Here is a 5,920-nt window from a genome sequence, read left to right as displayed (position 1 = left end):
GGTTACTCAATGCCCCATCCAGCCTGGTCTTGAACACATCCAGTGCTGAGGCATTTACAACTTCCCTGAGCAATATGCCCCAGTGTTTCACCACCCTCAAAGTGAAGAACTTCCTAATGTCTGAGCTAAATCTACCTCTTCAAGTTTGAAATCCTTACCCCTCATCCTATCACTACAAGCCCTCATAAAAAGTCACTCCCCAAGCTTTCTTTCAGGCTCCCTTCAGATACTGGAAGTCTGCAATAAGGTCTTCCCATAGCCCTCTCTTCTCCATGTTGAACAACCCCAACTTTCTTTCATGTTGTCCAACTGTTCCCCATGTTGAACAACCCCAGCCTGTCCTCATAGGAGAGATGCTCCATCCCTTTGAACATCTTTGTGGCCCTCCTTTGGATCTACTCCAACAGATCCATGTCCCTCTTTAATGAGGGCTCCAGGGCTGGACTCCAAGTGTGGTCTCATGAGAGTGGAGTAGAGAGGCAGAATCACCTCCCTCTATTTGCTGGCCACACTGCTTTTGATGCAGCCCAGGATACGGTTTGCTTTCTGGCCTGCACTTGCATATTGTTGGCTCATGTTGAGTTTTTCATCAACCAGCAACCCCAAGTCTGTCTCCCCAGGGCTGCTCTCACTCCACCCATTGTCCAGCCTGTATTTGTGCTTGGGATTGCCCTGATGCAGGTGCAAGACTTTGCACTTGCCCACATTGAACTTCATGATGCCGGTCTGGGCCCACCTCTCAAGCCTGTCAAGGTCCCTCTGGATGGCATCCCTTCCCTCCAGCACGTTGACTGCACACAGCTTGGTGTCACCACCAAACTTGCTGAGGGTGCACTCATTTCCATTGTTGATGCCACAGACAAAGATGTTACACAACAACGGTCCCAGTAATGAGAGGAACACCACTCATCACCGGTCTCCACTTGGACATCAAGCCACAACTGTTTGAGTGTGCTCATCCAGCCAATTCTTTATCCGCCATCACGGAGTGGTCCATCCATCAAATCCATGTCTTTTCAATTTAGAGACAAGGACATCACATGGGACAGCGTCAAACACTTTGCACAAGTCCAGGTGAATGATGTTAGTTGCTCTTCCATTATTCACTGATGCTGAAACCCTATTGTAAAAGGCCAACAAATTTGTCGGGCACAATTTGCCCTCGATAAAGCCATGCTGGTTGCCACCAATCTCCTCCTCGTTTTCCATATGCCTTAGCAGAACCTTCAGGAGGATCTGCTCCATGATCTTGCTGGCCACAGAGACTGACTGGCCTGTAGTTGCTTCGTTTTTCCCCTTTTTGAAAATGAGGGTTATGTTTCCGCTTTTCCAGTCAGTGCACCAGATGGCCATGACTTTTAAAATATGATGGAAAGCAGCTTTGTAACTTCATCTGCCAGCTCCCTCAAGACCTGTGGATGGATCTCGTCAAGTCCCATAGACCTGTACACCTTCAGGTTCTTTAGATAAGTCTCAAACCTGATCTTCATTTATAGTGGGTGAATCTTCCTTCTACCAGTCCTGCCTTTGCCTTCTGCAACACGGGCAGTGTGGCTGGAGCCCTTGCTTGGGAAGACTGAGGCAAAGAAGTCACTGAGTACCTTAGCTTTCTCCACATCCCTTGTGACCAGATCTCCTGTTTCCTTCTGGAGAGGGCACACATCTTCCCCAGCCTTCCTTTCATCACTGACATATCTGTAGAAGCTTTTCTTGTTACCCTTGATAGAAAAAGGTTAGACTGACACTTTTCCCAGCACAGTTTTCTCAACTTTGAGATAGATATAGGCCAAAAACACCTGATTCACAAAGAGAAACTTTGTACTGAACATCTATTACAAAGTCTTCTTTCAGCAGTTATGTTAAGGGATGTTACATGTGGCTGTCAGCTCTAGTACCTCTGAGGCCAATCCAAGGATTCCTCCTGCACTGCTGCTGAAGCACAGACCCTGGGGTCTATACCCTAGGTCTATAGATGTGGCAGTTGCTTTCTCATTGGCAGGTTCAACCAGTAGTGAAGCTTAGCTATGCAGCTAGCTGCCACAGATGAGGCACTGCCTTCGACAGCACGCACAACGTTCCCAGCACTCACATGAACTTAAGTACCGTCAGACAAGGTCTCTTTCTCCTTTTCACCTGGTCAGGATTGAAGCTCACTATTGGAAAATGCCCCTTCCCACCACCTCTAGATTCAGAAGCAGAGGCACATCCATGGATCCCTCAAGTATCAGCAGAGCATATCCCTCTGTCCATCCAACACCCATCCACTTGGGTCCAGAGCCCTTTTATCCATCTCACGGGCCTTGTACTTGCTGACTGGAAGGAAGGCACTAGCAGGTGGATGCATGCACTCACACTCTCGTCTTACAGGTACTTACAGGCACCCCATGCCCACAGATCCTTCCTGACCACCAGCATTGCCCCTCTAACCACCCGACACCCCTGCCTGGACCCAGCAACCCCCACTTATTGCTAGTCCAGCGTGAAGTTTGCTAGTGAATTACACAGGCCGAAGAGACACATGTGGGGTCAAACTGTGTGAAAACACGGACACTTTGCTGGCCCCAGTCAGCAGCAGGCACCAGGGACACAGGCTGCAATCTGTGGTTCCAGATCCAGTGCTGTGCTGCAAGCCTCAGTTGCCCCAGCCTCACTCACTGCTGTGCCCAGGACACACACTGTCCTTTGTTCTCTCAGCTGGGACATGTGCTGCTCCTGCCATTATGGGTACAGTCGAGACCCACACCCACCCCTGCTGCTGACACCACACACTTGGGGCATCTACATCCCTGGTCTCACTCCAGTTGCTGGTCTCATACCAACTCAGCTGGTTCCCCCATTGGCTAGCACCTAGGCCTTATGGTGCTCACACACAGAGTGAGGAGTGAGAGAGACTACACAGAGAAGAAAAGAGTTACAAAAAGATGATACTGTGGTGATCAGACACAGGGCTTGGTCAGATAAGTGTACTGACTGGCATTGGTTGGGACTGGTCCCTCTCTACTGACCGCTTGTTTGATTGCTGCCTTTTATTTTCACTCTGTCCTATTGCTACTCTTTTCTAACATTTTTCTCTTTTTGTAATGAAAACCCTGTTGCATATACAGCATTTGACTTCACTTGTGTCTTAATCTTGCCTCCTGGGGTCATATTGAAACCTCCCCCGACATCAGACTGGGACAGTATGCTACTTTATGAAGTATCCAATCCACAACAATCAAGATTACATAAATACAGACAAAGCCTCCCTACCAACTAACACACACACACACACACTTTCCCTCTCTCCTTAAAAACCACCTCTGACAAACATTTTAAACAATGCCCAAATACCTAAAAGAAGTGCCTTAAAAACAAGGTGAAGTACTGATGGCCTCTTGAGGGATGATGAAAACCAACTGCTGGGATCAACAGACCCTTTCGCCTGCACGCTGACCATGTTTTCTCTTGTGGGAAAGAGATTACAAGAGCTATGGACTTTCAGATACACGGCCAGCACCAATGGCACCAGTGCCCTAGCCGGCAAACACTGGCATGCTGACGAATAATGGGTAGTAAGCAACAAGGGGAACAGATAATTTTCCTTTAATTACAGACTTCACCCCTACCTCAACTTCTGTCACAGAACCCTTCAAAACACAGGGATGTGAGCAAGGGATGACGCTCTGCAGGCTGACGTACACAACACAAAGCACAACTCAGTAGCTGAACTGAGCCAAAAACTGCCACAAGAACAATAAAGATGAAGTGGCGAAGGTGATAGGGCAGCAGCAGCAGGACAGCCTGAATCTCAGAGCTGGGATTTACACATTTTTTTCAACAATTCTCACAACGTGGAGATTGAGGCTCCCCTGGGCGTTCACCACTCGAGCAGCTTCTCCACGCTCCGGTGAGGGGATGTCAGGCGAACCGACCCGTCAGCCGGTTGGACCTTGTCACAGCTGCGGGCAGGTGACTAGGCCTCGGCCTGAGATTCAGCTGAATAAACAGGACATGAAAAAATACTGGACATGACATCTGAAAACTGCTGGACGTGACAGATATGTGAGAAGCTAACATCAGGTCTGGATTTCACAGATCATTGAGGGAAAGCTATGTGAAAAACAGACAATCCCCACAGAAAGGTGGAGTACCGGGGCAGCTTTTGGGGCACATGTGTGTACTTTTTGCAAGGCTGATGATACAGAGGTAACTGTATTTGTAATAGCATATAAAGCCAAGACCACCTACCAACTCACACTGAAATACCAAATGTGGGGGAAAAGTAACTATGGGTGGGCAAAGACTGGCCTAGGCTGGGAAAAAGGAGTCCCAGGGCACATGATGGGATGTGGTGGCCCACAGCTGGGGTACCTATGGGGTGGCCATGCAGGTCTGGACAGTCCCAGTACCACAAGCAGTGAGCTCACCTCACTGCTTACAGAAACTTAGAACACCACAGTGTTTGTTTCTTTCTAAATGACGAATTTATTTAAATAAACTGTAACTGTCTTAAACTGGAAGGCAAGACTACATTGAACAGAAGTATGTCAAGCATAAGTGGCATCTGAAAACATGATTTCATACCCATACTGATTGTGGTTGATCAGATGACACTTTATCCAAGTGATACTGAGGAAGATACAGTTTCTAACATAATGGGTATGGAAATGTAATTTTTTGAATAGCCTTCAGAAGGCAGGAAAGGCACAAAAAAACCCCTATCAGATGAGGCTTCAACACATCTCAGAAATACAAGATCATTCACATAAAATGTATTCCCAGCTATACTGCCAAAGGCAGTTTTAGATGACTCAGGAAAAAAAAAGTTTGCCAGTAGTGCCCTGTAGAAGCAATTTAGGAGTCCTCCCATTACTAAAATCCACCCAGTTTCAATTTGGTTTTGACTAGTATTTTCCTTTTACCTTTATCATGCAATTAATTTACTTTGCTAATTTTTTGCACATTTTCTTAGCTGTAAGAGCGTTAAATTTTTCCTTACCAAATCACTCCATAGACATCATCTTCATAAAATGATTTTTGTCTTAAAATGGAGGAATCTCTATTAAAAATAAGTAACGGAATCAGGGTATATAGAAGCAGATAACAGGACGCCCATATAAAAAATCAATTTTTTTTCGAAATCTCAAATGTTGTTTACTACCCATTACTGCGCTTGCATCTTTTAAAACATTAGGATGATTTTTACCCCTGAACAGGTATTTGACACCACTTTCTTGCAAAGTTTCTTAGACTTTTCTACAACATTTAGTGTCATTTTTCTGTTTCCTGTCATTTTTCTAGGTTCCTTAGTAAGGAGAAAGTGATATGAAAACAAAATCGAAACTCATTTCAGAACAAGTCTTCAGCTTCTTTTTTCTATAATTTAACCACTGCATGGCTTCCTGTCATTAGTTTGTTCCCTTAAGTCTATAAAATTTTAGTCTTTTAGTCATTCAGAGCAAAAGTAGTCTTTGACTCTTCATGTAAACACTACGACTGTGAAAGTACACAAAAATGGGACCATGCACTTACAAGCAGGATATCTTCACAGTAGTGAAGTAAATCAGCCATGGTTCACCTGAAAGTTTGTACGCTTTTCAAAAAGAAACTAAATCTAAATGCTAAGACTAAACTAATGATAAGAGATTTTCAAGAAATTAATTAGTCTAATTGTTATACCAAACATCACAAAGAAAAAGTGACACCTTTCTTCCCCTGACGGTTTGCAAATTCAAATCCTTTGTCACTAACTGTGTCCTATATATGGGTTTTTATATCTGTATATATTTATACAGACACACAAGAATTTCTATAGATTTGTCTTATTAGTAGATCATGATAACAAACTAAATGTCACTCTATGTAAAAAAAAGAAAAAAAAAAATCCACTCTCAAGCTATATCCCCCCAAGGCCCATTATACCATTATATATATATATATA

The 5,920-nt window shown here is 44.7% G+C and overlaps 1 pseudogene; it reads right to left on the bottom strand.

The window, feature by feature from the left end:
* Positions 1-405: 405 nt before the first annotated feature.
* On the bottom strand, positions 406-1,283 carry LOC103772274 (annotated as a pseudogene).
* Positions 1,284-5,920: the final 4,637 nt, after the last annotated feature.

This window comes from Merops nubicus, unplaced genomic scaffold (assembly GCF_000691845.1).
Source record: "Merops nubicus isolate BGI_N331 unplaced genomic scaffold, ASM69184v1 scaffold13524, whole genome shotgun sequence".
Classification (NCBI taxonomy): domain Eukaryota; kingdom Metazoa; phylum Chordata; class Aves; order Coraciiformes; family Meropidae; genus Merops; species Merops nubicus.
The sequence above is the reverse complement of the archived record's forward strand: the minus strand, read 5'-3'. Positions and strand labels throughout refer to the sequence as shown.